The sequence below is a fragment of the Pongo pygmaeus genome, chromosome 7 (genome assembly GCF_028885625.2).
Source record: "Pongo pygmaeus isolate AG05252 chromosome 7, NHGRI_mPonPyg2-v2.0_pri, whole genome shotgun sequence".
In the NCBI taxonomy this organism is placed as follows: Eukaryota; Metazoa; Chordata; class Mammalia; order Primates; family Hominidae; genus Pongo; species Pongo pygmaeus.
The window spans coordinates 19,708,491-19,723,283 of NC_072380.2; the positions used below are offsets into that span (position 1 = coordinate 19,708,491).

The following is a 14,793-nucleotide window of genomic DNA, read 5'->3' on the forward strand; positions in this document are numbered from 1 at the left end:
CTTAATAAAAGTCATTATATTCCTATATGCTTTTTTATTTTTTAGAGACAGATTCTCTCACCATCGCCCAGGCTAGAGAGCGGTGGTGTGATCATAGCTCACTGCACCCTCCAACTCCTGGGCTCAAGCAATCCTCCCACCTCAGCCCCCAAGTAGCTAGGATTACAGGCCCTTGCCACCACTTCCAGTTGATTTTTTTTTTTCTTGTAGAGATGGGGTTTCACTACATCGCCCAGGCTGGTCTCAAAGTCCTAGCCTCAAGTGGTCCTTCTGCCTCACCCCCGCGACAAAGCACTGTGATTACAGATAATATTACTGCAACTGGCTATGCCTGTATGCTTCAAATGAGATTTGTACTCATTATTGCTGAGAAATAATCAGATTCCAGGTTGCTCAGAAAGATCTATGTCTCCGCAAAATATATACCCTGAAAATTATGACACAGAGGACTATGTACTGTGGCTGTAGGGCTGGCATGCATAGACCTAAGAAAACCTTAGTAATCGGCGGGGTGCGGTGGATCATACCTGTAATCCCACAACTTTGGGAGGCTGAGGTGGGTGAATCACTTGAGGTCAGGAATTCGAGACCAGCCTAGCCAACATGGTGAAGTCACAACTCTACTAAAAATATAAAAATTAGCCAGGCTCAGTGGTGGCCACCTATAATCCCAGCTACTCAGAAGACTGAGGCAGGAGAATCGCTTTAACCTGGGAGGGGAGGTTGTAGTGAGCCAAGATCATGCAACTGCACTCTAGCCTGGATGACAGAGCAATATTCCATCAAAAAAAAAAAAAAAAGAAAGAAAGAAAAAAAGAAAAGAAAACCTTAGCAATCATGGCACCCAGCTTCTCACTGTCCTAGAAACCACAGTTCAGAGGCGGGACATGACTCTCCCAAGGCCGGGGCTAGCACTTTTTCCAGGCACAGCTGCATCTCTAAGTGCCTTCTAAATTTCTCCTTCCTGCTGGATTTACATAATGTAATTGTCATCATCGTCCATTTTCTTCCACACTGAATTCTTTACCGCTGTAAGAGAAGAGAAATTTTAATGGGATGAAGGGCAGATGATCGAAAAGGCAAATCTCTCATGCCCGCTTCCTCCAGCATAAATGCACGTGTGCCTCAGAACTGTCAGGCTCTATGATGGGGCTACAAACCCTGCCCTCCTAGAGAAGTCACAGATTATTTCCCCCGCCATAAATCAGAAGACAGTGGGCTATGAGAAAGCATGTACAGGGCGCTACAGAGGAGCAAAGGGAAGGAGCATCTAATCACATGAGACTACTCAGACTCAAATCTGAGTCAGGAAGGGCACGTAGGAGTGCAGGTGAGGTAAGAAATGGGAGACAGGAAAAGAGCATTCTAGACAGGGTAGGGGGGACCCTTGAAAAAAAGCACAGACATGAGAAAGCATGGCAGAGTTTGGGACCTGTGAGGAGCACAATATGGCTGGAATTTCAGATGCCTACAGGAATGTGGAAGGGAGTGAGTCTACAGAGAAGGCTGGGAACCTCTGCTAAGGGATGGAGCCATGTCCTAAGTGCAATGGAGTCACACAGACCATATTTGTGACATAGTTTTAAATGCTCATTCTGAGTCCATGATGTGGCTGAGCTGGAGAAGTGAAGACCGGAGGTGTGGAAACAAGCAGAAGGTTCCAGCAGTTACCCAACAGAGAAGGATTGGTGCCAGACTAACGGCAGGTTCAAGAGACATTCTAGGCATAGAGTCAGGGCTCAGTGATTGTTCTTACATAAGGTAAGGAAGAGGAAGGAGTGTTTCCAAAATTTAACTTTCTTCTTGTTCAAAAAACAGTTTTGAACTGTTGAACAACATTTGTGTCACAATAACAAAATGGTCCTGTCCTCAGACTTTGAGTTCCAAATACTGAATAAACATTGATAACAAAAAGGGAGGCAGAGGCCAATGAGGTTACTTGAGAGATAAGAGAGTAACATCAGACTTGTTGACAAGAGGCAGTATCATGCAGTAGTCATAGTGCCAGATTAACTCGGGCTCGAATCCCAGCCTGGTCACTCGAGACCTCGGGCAAATTATCCTTTTAAATTCTAGTTCTCTAATTTCTAAAAGGAGGAGAATAATGGGACTACCTGAAGAGATTAACCACAAAGCTTCTACAAGAAGAAAGCAGGCTAGGCGTAGTGGCTCTTGCCTGTAATCCCAACACTTTGGAAGGCCAAGGTGGGTCGATCACTTGAGGCCAGGAGTTCGAGACCAACCTGGCCAACGTGGTGAAACCCCATCACTACTAAAAATACAAAAAAATTAGCCAGGAGTTAAGGCACATGCCTGTAATCCCAGTTACTCGGGAGGCTGAGGCAGGAGAATTGCTTGAACCCAAGACGCAGAGGTTGCAGTTAGCCAAGATTGTACCACTGCACTCCAGCCTGGGCAACAGAGTGACACTCTGTCTCAAAAAAAAAAGGGCAAAATACTGTGTCTGACCTACAATGAGTATTCATTAAATCACTATCATCATTCAGTACAGAGGATTTCCAAGGGCTGGAAAAGAAACTTTTTTTGTTTGTTTGTTTGTTTTTTTGTTGTTGTTGAGAAAGGGTCTTGCTCTGTTGCCCAGGCTGGCTGGAGTACAGTGGCATGATCATAGGTCACTGCTGTCTCGACCTCCCAGGCTCAGGCAATCCTCCTACCTCAGCCACCTGAGGAGCTGGGATGACAGCATCCACCACCAGACCTGGCTGATTTATGTTTTTATTTTGTTGAGATGGGGGTCTCACTATGTTGCCCAAGCAGGTCTTCAACTCCTGGCTTAAGCAATCCTCCCACCTTGGCCTCCCAAAGCACTGGGATTACAGGCATGAGCCACCATGCCCAACCCCTTTTATAAATTTAAAAAAATTAGCTTTTATTTTTAAGATATCCTCAGTTATGGGTAGTGGGTGAGAAAGAATATTAACACTCTGGTATGTAGCCGTGGACTGAAAGTTATCAGATGATCCTTCTCAAGTCCAACCAGGAGCAACAGAGGGAACATGGATGCCTCAAGTGGGGCTATGAGATACTCTCACACCCCAAATCTGCTAGAAGAACAGTGAGAAGCAAAAGCTTAAAAGCTGATGTTACAGTAACAGAAAAGTCTTTTAGGCAAAAGGAAGAGAATCATCTATTTTGCATTCTGAATAAACAGAAACTTAACATTGTAAATATGTTGTGAGAAGTTAGAGGCCTTGCTCATTTTTACAAAACTGAAAAATGAACAACTAGTCTGAGTTCTTTATCAGGAAAACCATAATAAAGAAATGAATACTAGAAGTAATAAAGAAGTAAATACCGTATTTAAGTTAGTGACGTCTATTCAATTTTCACCCTAGGATTCTTAAGAAAGTCATTCGATACAATGATAAAACTTTTACCTGCAGTTTTGAAGGAGTGAGGTCAGGGGTGCGCTGGTAAATGTTTAACAACCAGCTCGATGAGGGGCGAAAAAAACCCTGCATATCTTGAATTTTGTACACAAAATTCAAGTGAGCTAGGAATGTGTCCCATATCCTAAATTCCATATAACTAATTGATTTGTTGATTTTTATAAAATTATTGTATCTCTAGAAAACCTATGTTTGCATATGATGAACAAGTGTACTTCCAACAAGCATACTTGTTGATATTTTCTTCTAATAATATATTATTAGGAATAATGACCAGGCACAGCTGCTGTTATGTGTAATCCAAGCACTTTGGGAGGCCAAGGCAGGAGGATTGAGGCCAGGAGCTCAAGATCAGCCTGGGCAACGTGGCAAGACCCAGTCTTTACAAAAAAATATTTTTTTACATTAGCCAGGTGTGGTGGCAAGCACCTGCAGTCCCAGCTACTCAGGAGGGTGAGGCAGGAGGATCTCTTAAGACCATGAGGTTGAAGCTGCAGTGAGCCATGATCACACCACAGTACCCCAGCCTGGGCAACAGAACAAGACGCTGTCTCTAAAAAAATAAAAATAAAAGAGTAAAACAACACTTCATTCACTCATCAATGGCAAGAGTGATTCCTTTGCTGAGTCAGATAATCGTTTCTGAATATGAGAATATTTTCCACAATTTTTTGTGCTATTCACAAAATGCCACAGACAACAGATATTATTAAGTTTAATCTTCAATTTTCTTCATCATTTTCTTAAGCCACACAACAAACAATAACTCAAGTCCTGGTATGTAGTCAATACTTCCATAAAGTAAGTAGCCCATTGTGGCCAATTTCAAGCTACAACATGAATGCTGGTTAACAGAATTTGGAAGAAAAGCACAGTGGAACACGGTTATGTAATATTTTTATAATACAGGTATAATGCACTCCATTGTTTCACATTTACAAAAATTCTCAATGTCTTCCTCCAGGTCATCATTAAAATTTGTCCTTATTTGTTGAACTTGACTAAACACGGTGGTTGTTTTATTGTTTAGGGATCCTAAATATATCCATGTTTGAATGCTGAGATGTAATTCCAAGGACTATCTTTATTAAACTTGGCTACAATTCTATGTAATGACTTCACTCAGTAGTGTACTTGACCCAGATCTTATTGGTTCATGAGAGACAACTATTAAATTTTCAGGAATTTTACAAGCCAGTTGTTAAATGTAACCGTTGTTTAAAAGAAATCATATGAACTTATAATTAAATTATATTTCAAAACAAGGATTAAATATTCAAGATTCATCCCTTCCCATTCATATTACTACATTTTACTGTTACCTAGAAGTTATTCAGGATAGTAGCATATAAATTTGAAAGGGGTATAAATGGAGTTTAAGTATTTTAAAGCCCTTGCATTGTCCAGGAAGTGGTAAAAGTACTAGTTTATATTAGCCTTTAGTAAGTCAAAGATAAATACACACTCTCTAAGGTAACCACTAAAAGAATGTAAAATAATGTGTAATTAACAAGCTAATAAAGAGGGGGAAAATCAAAAAGTAATACTTAACTGAAAATAAGGCAAGAAAGGAGAAAAAAATAAACAAGAAATGGGTGAGAAACATAGAAATTAAATAGTAAGATGGTAGATTGAAAGCTAAATCTGTAATTCTATTAAAGGCCAATAGATACCCCAATTACAAGACAAAGATTGACACAGTAGATAAAATTAAAGTATGCTGCTTAGATGACGGGTTGATAGGTACTGCAAACCACACGTGTATACCTAGGTAACAAACCTGCACTTTTCACACATGTATCCCAGAACTTAAAGTAAAGTGAATAAAAAAGAGGCATACCTTCAACATAAGGATATAGAATGTTTGACAGTAAAGGGATAAAAAGATAGGCAAATACTAACCAAACAGAAACTGGGAAAGCTTAATCAAACTAGACTTTAAGGTAAGAACCACTGTCATCAGATTGATATAGCAATTCTAAATCTGCACGCATATAATAACATGTCCTTGAAACAAAGAAAAAAGTGAATGAATTAAAGGGAGAAGTAATAATAATCCTTAATCATAGATATTTTAATATACCTTTGTCTGGGGTTCACAGAGGAAACGGGAAAAACAATCTGTGAAGATATTTTGAACAAAAATGTTTCTATCCTTTTACTTTTAACCTCTCTATAACCTGAATTTGAGAAGTCAATCTTATAAACAGCATAAAATATCCTGTCACATTTTTTAAGAATTGAACAATACTATTAACACTCTTCAATACTATATGCACCAACTGTAGAATGTGAATTATTTTCAAGAGTAAATAGAATGTTTACAACAATTAACTACATGCTGGGCCAGAAAGCAGTACTCAGCAAATCTCTAAGAATTGAAATTACACAGAGTAGGTTCACAGACCTTAGTAAAATTGAGCCAGAAATCAATAACAGAAAGATGACTGGAAAATCCCCAGGTGTTTGGATATTAACCAATAAACTTTTAAATAATTCATGAATCAGAAACTACTTAGGACCTATTGATAATAAATCCTTTCAGAGGGGAAATCTCTAAGCCAGAATGGGCTTTTTATCTATTCATTGAAAGTGGTGAAATAATGGTCCCTCTTAATGATCTAATGACCTAAGATGATTTCTCTCTTGTATTAATGGATCATGTACTTAAGCCTGTGCCTACGAAGGAGGCTCATCTTATAGGTCTAGAAGATCACTGGAGGCAAACGGCTAAATATTTTAGATCCGGTCCCTGGGCAGCTACTCCATGGAACACAAGAATCTTCTATTTTACAATGAGCAATGGCATAGTAAGTTTTGTGCCAAACCCTTTCTTTGTCTTTTCTTCTAGTGCCCAGCACCATTCTCCCAGTGGTAGAATGCCCACCCTCATCCCTAGACTATTTGGACCACCTCTTCAACAGTGTAGCCCCTCTGAGATTATCTACCATCCACTACCTCTGGTTCCTGATAGCTCTTATTGTCAAGGGATTATTATCTTGACTTTCACCTGGCTAAAAGACCTGCCTCTGATGTTTGAGATTATCTACATAAAACCCACAAAAATATTCCGGATTTAAAAAATTTTGTATTCTCCAACCAATGAAGATCTCATCATGCTTTTGTCTCCTACTGAACTACTTACATGTCTTAATGTACTTTCTATAGCTAGTATAAACCATAAAGTATTTAGAACATAGAACAAAGATAATATTCAAAAGATAATTTTAAGTGTTTAAAAATAGCCAACACAGTATATTAATTGGAATAATTAACACTAAGTACTGCACACATGCCCCCAAATCTCAGTGGTTTAAAACAACAAAGCTTTAGTTCTCTTTTGAATTACTCTGATGTGTTAATGGAGTTTGAAGTCTCCCCCAAATGGTGACTCAGAGGATCAGGTTACTTCCATCTTGTACTTTTACCATCTTCTTTTTTTTTTTTTCTTTTTCTTTTTTTGAGACAGAGTCTTGCTCTGTTGCCCAGGCTGGAGTGCAGTGGCGAGATCTCAGCTCACTGCAACCTCTGCCTCCCAGGTTCAAGCGATTCTCCTGCCTCAGCCTCCTAAGTAGCTGGCATTACAGGCATACACCACCATGCCCGGCTAATTCTTGTATTTTTAGTAGAAATGGGGTTTCACCATATTGGCCAGGATGGTCTCGATCTCCTGACCTCGTGACCCGCCCGCCTCGGCCTCCCAAAATGCTGGGATTACAGGCATGAGCCACTGCGCCCAGCCGGTTTCACCATCTTCTTGCTTCACTGTCATCCTGCTATCACCCAGCTAGTAGATACAGAAGAACAAAAGATAAGTCTAATCAATGACTGAACCATCTCAGCCAGGAAGGGACACGAGTCAGTTCCATTCACATTCCATTGGCCAGAAAGAGTATCACGACCCTACCTAGATGGAGAGGGACTGTAAATTTAGTCTTCCCAGTGACCAGGAGGGAAGTGGGGTGGTCTGTGACACACATCATGCTGTCTCTTCCTCCAATAGGTATCAAACTGCAGTCTATTAAGGAGGAAGAAAAGAAAGGAAATAGCACTCACTGATTTGGGGTACCAAGTTTAATGCTACAAACTAGTTCAACCATTGTGGAAGTCAGTGTGGCGATTCCTCAGGGATCTACAACTAGAAATACCATTTGACCCAGCAATCCCATTACTGGGTATATACCCAAAGGATTATAAATCATGCTGCTATAAAGACACATGCACATGTATGTTTATTGTGGCACTATTCACAATAGCAAAGACTTGGAACCAACCCAAATGTCCAACAATGATAGACTGGATTAAGAAAATGTGGCACATATACACCATGGAATACTATTCAGCCACAAAAAAGGATGAGTTCATGTCCTTTGTAGGGACATGGATGAATCTGGAAACCATCATTCTCAGCAAACTGTCGCAAGGACAAAAAACCAAACACCGCATGTTCTCACTCATAGGTGGGAATTGAACAATGAGAACACATGGACACAGGAAGGAGAACATCACACACTGGGGCCTGTTGTGGGGGAGGGATAGCATTAGGAGATATACCTAATGTTAAATGACGAGTTAATGGGTGCAGCACACCAACATGGCACATGTATATATATGTAACAAACCTGCATGTTGTGCACATGTACCCTAAAACTTAAAGTATAATAATAAAAAAAATGCTACAAACTTCATACACGCTGTGTTTAAACAATAAGAAAACGTGAAACAAATGTCATTCTCCTCATTTTATACATGAAGAAACTGAAGCATAGAGCTATTATGTAAGTAAATTAAAAAGTCAGGAGTTGACTCCAGGTCTATCTGACTCCAAGGCCTGTGTTTCTCTTTTATCATCCCAGGTTTCTCAAAACGTGGCCCACAGCTCACTTCTATCACAGTAATTTGAGGTGCCTGAGCCTCATACCATGCTTACTGAATTAGAATATCCAGGGCTAGAGTAAAGGAATCTGCAGTTTTAACAAGTTTCCAAGGTGACTCTATACTATAGCGGATCATGCTGTCTCTGCAACACAACAGTGAAATTCTAAACAATCTCTTTAAACAAACTAGAAAATGTACGAATAAGAAGTAAGATTCAGTAGACTTAAGAGGGGAGGCCTTAGAGCAACTAGAAAATCCTACAGAACAAGGAGTTTGAGGCTGGGGAATTCATCCTAAGCCAGTTAGTTTCCTGGGTAATCCTGAGCAAGTCACCTAACTTCACTTAACCTGTCCCCAAAAAGTCTACATTTTCTCCATAGTAAAATGTTGCAATCAGGCTAAATAATCTCTAAAGCCTTTTCAAAAGTTATTTGCAAAGATTTAAAGAGCTTTAAACTAAGACAATAAAACACATACAGGATGAAGAAAGTATTAACATTTAAATTAACAGATAATCCTAGCAAGATTTTTTGTAGATATACACAGGCTTCTTCTAAAATTTATATGGAAAGGCAACAGAACTAAAAAGTTAAAACAATTTTGAAAAAGAAGAATAAAGTCAGAGGAATCACAATACCCAGTTTTAAGACTTACTGTGTAACTATAGTAATCAACACAGTGTGGTATTGGCAGAGAAACAGGTCCATAGATCAATGGAACAGATTACAGAACCCAGAAATAACTTTACATAAGAATGGCCAGCACATTTATTTTTAACAAAGATTTAAAAAGCAACTGAATGGAGGAAGGAGACTGTTTTCAAGAAATGGTGTCGGAACAACTGGCTATCCAGAGGACCAAAGGGGAAGAAAAAAAAAAAATTACAATCTAAACCACACCTTTAACAAAAATTAAATTAAAATGGATCCTAGACCTCAATGTAAAATGGTAAATGTAAAAATATAAAACCTTTAGAAAAAACATAGAAAATCCTTGTAACTTAGGGTTAGGCAAAGAAATCTTAGGCACTACACTGAAAGCATGATCAGTAACATAAAAATTTCAATTCATTATAAATTTGTTTTCCACAAAGTATCTTGGGAATAGGATGAAAAGATAATCAACAGAAAGTGAGAACATGTCTGCAAAATACATGTCTGACAAAGGACTTGCTTTCAGTATATTTAAAGAACTTGCTAAACTAAATAGTTAACAATCTACGTTTTTTAATGTGCAAAAGACTTGAACAGACAGACTTTCACCAAAGAGAATATGGGTGGTGAATAAGTACATCCTTAAGTACATCCTTAGCCAGAGGAAAATACAAATTAAAACCTCAGTGAGATACCACTACACACCTATTAGAATGGCAAGAATAAAAAATAGTGATAATACTAAATTCTGGCAAGCATGTAGAGGAACTGGGTCCCTCGTACGTTGCTGGTGGGAATGTGAAATGTACAACCACTAACAGAAACAATTTGACAGTTTTTTAAAAAGTTAAACATACAGCTAGCATATGACTCAGCAGTCATACTCTTGGGTATTTATCCTCAAGAAATGAAAACATTCTCACATAAAATGTACACCAGTTTTCATAGCAGCTTTATTTGTAATAGCCAAGAAATTGACAACAACGCAAATGTCTTTCAAACAGTAAACAAACTACCATCCATCCGTGCAATGGCATATATACTAATTGGCAACAAAAAGCAATCAACCACTAACACACAAACCAGTTAGATGGATCTCAAGATTACAGAGAGTGAAAAAGATCAATCTCCAAAGTTAAGATTCCACTTATGTGACATTCTCAAAAAGTGATGGAGCATGGATCCATGGCTGCTGGAAGGGGAGCGGGGTTAGGGATGAAAAGAGGGTGTAACTATAAAAAGATTGCACAAGGAAGTTAGTTCATGGAAATGGAACAATTTTGTATCCCTACTCTGGCGGTAGTTACACACATCTAGACAGGTAATAAAATTTCATAAAACTATATACACACACAAACACAAAAAAGCAAGCATGAGTCCAGGCATGGTGATTCACACCTGTAATCCCAGAACTTAAGAGAGGCTGAAGCAGAAGGATCACTTGAGGCCAGGAGTTCAAGGCCAGCCTGGGCAACAAAGTAAGACCTGTCTCTAAAAACATAATAAAAAAATTAGTCAGGTATGGTGGCATGCACCTATAGTCCCAGCTACTTTGGAGGCTAAGGTGGGAGGATCACTTGAGCCTAGGAGTTCGAGGCTGCAGTGAGCTATGATTACACCACTGCACTGTAGCATCTGGGTGACAGAGCAAGATCTCCTATCTTTAAATAAAAAAAAGCATGATGAAAAAACTAGTGAAATCTGAATAAAGTCAGTAGTTCAGTTAATAGTGTTGAACCAATATCCATGTCTTGGTTTTAATAAACCAAGATATACTATAACTATGAAAGATGTTATCATTGGAGAAAGCTGGGAGAAGGAACCTGGGAACTCTCTGTACTATTTTTTTCAACTTCTTGTGAGTCTAAAATTATTTCAAAATAAGATAAAAAGCAGCTAGTATTTGTTGAGCACTGTGTGCTGACATTGCTCTGAGAACTTTACATACATCAATACATTAAGTCCTTCTATCTTTGCAGTAGATACTGTTGTATTAGTCAGTTCTCACACTGCCATAAAGATACTACCCAAGACTGGGTGACTTACAAAGAAAAGAGGTTAATAGACTCACAGTTCCACATGGCAGGGGAGGCCTCAGGAAACTTGTAATCATGGCGGAAGGCCAAGGAGAAGTAAGGTACATCTTACATGGTTGCAGGAGAGAGAAGGCTCAGGGGAAACTGCCACTTTTAAGACCATCAGATCTCATGAGGACTCCCTCACTATCATGAGAATAGCATGAGGGAAACTGCCCGCATGATCCAATGACCTCTCACCAGGTCCCTCCCTTGATACATGGTGATTACAATTCAAGATGAGATTTGGGTGGGGACATAGAGCCAAACCGTGTCAAGAGTGTTCACTGCATTTTACAGATCAGGAAACTAAGCTTCAGAAAATTTAAGTGAATTAAGCGAGGACACAGTTGCTAAGTAATAGAGGTAGGATTCAAACCCAAGCAGTCCAATTCCAGAGCTTTCAGTCTTAATCAAGAAGCTTTTTTTTTTTGCTTTTTGGGTCTCGCCATGCTGCCCAGGCTAGTCCTGAACTCCTGGCTCAAGCAATCTGTTCGCTTCAGTCTCCCAAAGTGCTGGGATCACATGCATGACCACTGTACTGAATGCCAATAAGCAATACTTTTTAAGGACAAAAAAAAAAGCAGGACAAAGAGAAGGTCAGGATAGGAGTGAACAATATGGGGGGAGGAAAAGAAAAAGAACACAAAAAGACAAAGTAAACTGAACACAGCATGCAAAGGCGTGGGAAGTAATCTTTCTGGCACCCTCTGTGTTAGTCAGTCCCATAGGAAAGACTGTATTCCATTTTGATCCACTTATTTCTAAGGGACCAAAGAGAAACTGGAGAGAACGAAGGCACATTCTCAAAGGAATATTAAACAGCTCTTATTCTAATAAGTCAGAGTAATTGGAGTTATTTAATCTACGGGAAATCAAGAGAGTAGTTTAATTGCTACCTTCTGTAAAGACTTTTGAGAGCATGCCCAGAGGATACAGGACAAATGAAAGGGACTTAAATAGAAAAAAAAAAAAAAAAAAGTTTACTTTGACATTAAAAAACGTTTTCCTGGTCATCTGAGTGAGGACAAAACTAGGACAGATTAAACTTTCTTCTGAGACATTCAAGAAGGAAAAACCAAAACTGGCAGTTCATTGTACTCAAAATGAAACCTGTTCAGAAGCTGTAACTAGTGCTATGCCAGGACCCATATAAGACATTTGATATGTGTTGTCTGTTTGAATCTTCGTAGGTAACTATGAAGTAGGTATGGCTGTTCCCATTTCACAGATATGGAAACTGAGCTTCAGAGAGGCTCAACTCCTGCCTAAAGGCACTCAGCTGCCTGGTGGTAGAGATGTGAAACGCAAACCGAGGCATATCTGCCTTTACAACTCAGATTATTTTCACTATGTTATATACATTGTTAAACTTGGAGATTTGTGGACTTTGACACCAGCCCCCCACCCCAGCCCTAATGGCATAAAACTGCATCAAATAATTAATTATGGTTGTTCTCCAGCTGTAAAAGTACCTATGCGTCAAAATGCTACTAACCTGATTTCACATCAGCTGCAAATCCACTCATTTCAATCAAGCCCTTCTTTCAGGAACTCCATTTTGTCCAGTAAGGAAACCTATGCTTCTAATGTATCATTCTCTCAAAAGCATCCCTGTGGGGTATGGAAATTGAATTAGAAAAAATGACAGAGAAGGAGTAAGCACTTGAGTCTCATTTTACAGATGAGAAATTCTGAGATGCCCAGTAGGCCAGGCATAGAATCAAAGTTGTGAATAAGTAAACGAGAGACTCAGGGATCAGGGGAGTCCAACATCCTGAAGATTTCAACATAGAATGAGTGTAGCCCCATGGATGCTATGGCAGAGCAATGCAGAAAAACTGGGCAGGCCTCTATCCATCCAGGCCAACACGGGCCAAATGAAGACTTCCCAGCTTTGACTGTGCACAGTTGTGGGTAGCCACAGTTAGGATGCCAGAGAAGATTAGCCATCCAAGTTCCCACGTGTGTGTGTGTGTGTGTGTGTGTGTGTGTGTGTGTGTGTGTGTGTGTGTGTGTGTGTGTTCTAGTAAAATTTTATTTGTAAAGACTGAAACCTGAGTTTCATATAATTTCTTGCTAATTTAAACAAATCAATAGAGTTTAATTTTTAGAGCAATTTTAGATTTACAGGAGAAGTGAGAGAAAAAGCACAGAGCTCCCATATATCTCCAACCACCTCCATCAGTTTCCCCCATTATTAACATCATGCATTGGTGTGGTATATTTGTTACAACTGATGAACCAATCTGGACACATTATTATTAACTTTACATTAGGATTCACTCTTTGTGGTATACAATTCTGTGGGTTCTGCCAAATGTATAATGATGTGCACCCACCATTACAGTATCAGGCAGCATAATTTTACTGCTCTAAACATCCCCTGTTGTTCAACTATTTTATCTCTCCCCACCAAATCCACTGATCATTTTGCTGTCTCTGTAGTTTTATCTTTTCCAGAATGTCATATAGTTGGAATCACATAGTAGCTTTTTCAGACTGGCTTCTTTCACTTACAATATGCATTCAAGCTTCCTCCAGGTCTTCTCACAATTTAATGGCTCTTTTTGAAAAACAGACTAAGAACAGTTTTAGGGTTACAGAAAAAGTGATCATAAACTATGGAGATTTCCCACACACCCACCTCCCTACAGTTTCCCCCTTTTATTTCCATCTTGCATCCGTTTGGTACATTTGTTACAAATGAGGAGCCAATATTGATATGTTATTAACTAAAGTCCATTGTTTTCATTAGAGCTCGCTGGGTTTTGACAATTGCATGATGATATGTATCTACTCTTAGCACATTTGTAACAGACCATTTGTATAACCACACCACTGTTGGTCTATCCATGCATCTCCTGAAGGACATTTTGGTTACTTCCAAATTTTGGCAATTATGAATAAAGTTGCTATAAACATTTCATGAGATTTTTGTGTGCACCTAAGTTTTCATCTTATGTTGAAATACTGATGATCTTGATTGCTCGCTTATATGCTAAGACTATGTTTAGCTTTGCGAACAAACTGGCAAACTGTCTTCCCAAGTGGCTATACCATTTTTCACTCCCACTAGCAATGAATGGAGTTTCTGTTGCTCCACATCCTTGCTGGTGCTGTGTTTTAGATTCCAGCCATTCTAACAGGCATGTGTCTTGGATGTGTCTAACAGGTGTAGCTCACATTTTAACCCAAATGTATCTTTTCTAACGTACAGCATTCAACTAAAATAAAAAACAAGTCTTCATAAACCTCCAGAATTCAGCCTGTAATTGTCATTTTCAGAAACTTCATCCAATCAAACTGGAGGGCTCCAGTGGAGAACAAAATTCTTTAAAACTACTAATTCCTATTGTTGAAGGGAAGGCTGGTATTACTAACTACCCAAAATACTTTGCAATTGAAAAAGCCAAGTCAAAATGTGTCCCTTCACTAATATGCTAAAATGAACTTTTTTAGTACAGCATGAGGACACCCGAAGTATAAAATAAAAATTGTATTCTGTTGACTAGTAGCCTCATAAAGGCACTTTCTTTAGCATTTCTGGATTTGACTTTGTTTTGCAAAGCTTCTCAGATTTAAACAAGTGTACAGTCCTAAATTACTTTGCGCTATCTCTAAGACACTAAAAGGTGTGGGCCAGGGCAGCAGGGAGGGGCTTGACATTTCCTTCTTTCACAGTTTATCCAGATGTTCTCTCACATTTTTTACGGAAACTGGGACAACAGAAAAACACGAAGAAGCTTTTTGCTGTCGGTTATTACACCTGCTATG

General features: G+C 39.1%; 1 protein-coding gene across 14 annotated transcripts in view; it reads right to left on the reverse strand.

Annotated features, from left to right (window-relative positions):
- Positions 1-14,793, reverse strand: part of CSGALNACT1 (chondroitin sulfate N-acetylgalactosaminyltransferase 1) — a 357,330-nt gene that overhangs the window by 216,924 nt on the left and 125,613 nt on the right. For 2 of the 14 annotated variants that reach the window (XM_063668558.1, XM_063668554.1), the window contains one exon: positions 12,515-12,630. The exons of the other annotated variants lie outside the window; for them this stretch is intronic. The gene's annotated coding sequence lies outside the window, so the exon portion shown is untranslated. The remainder of the gene's footprint in view (positions 1-12,514; positions 12,631-14,793) is intronic. 14 annotated transcript variants of the gene reach the window in all.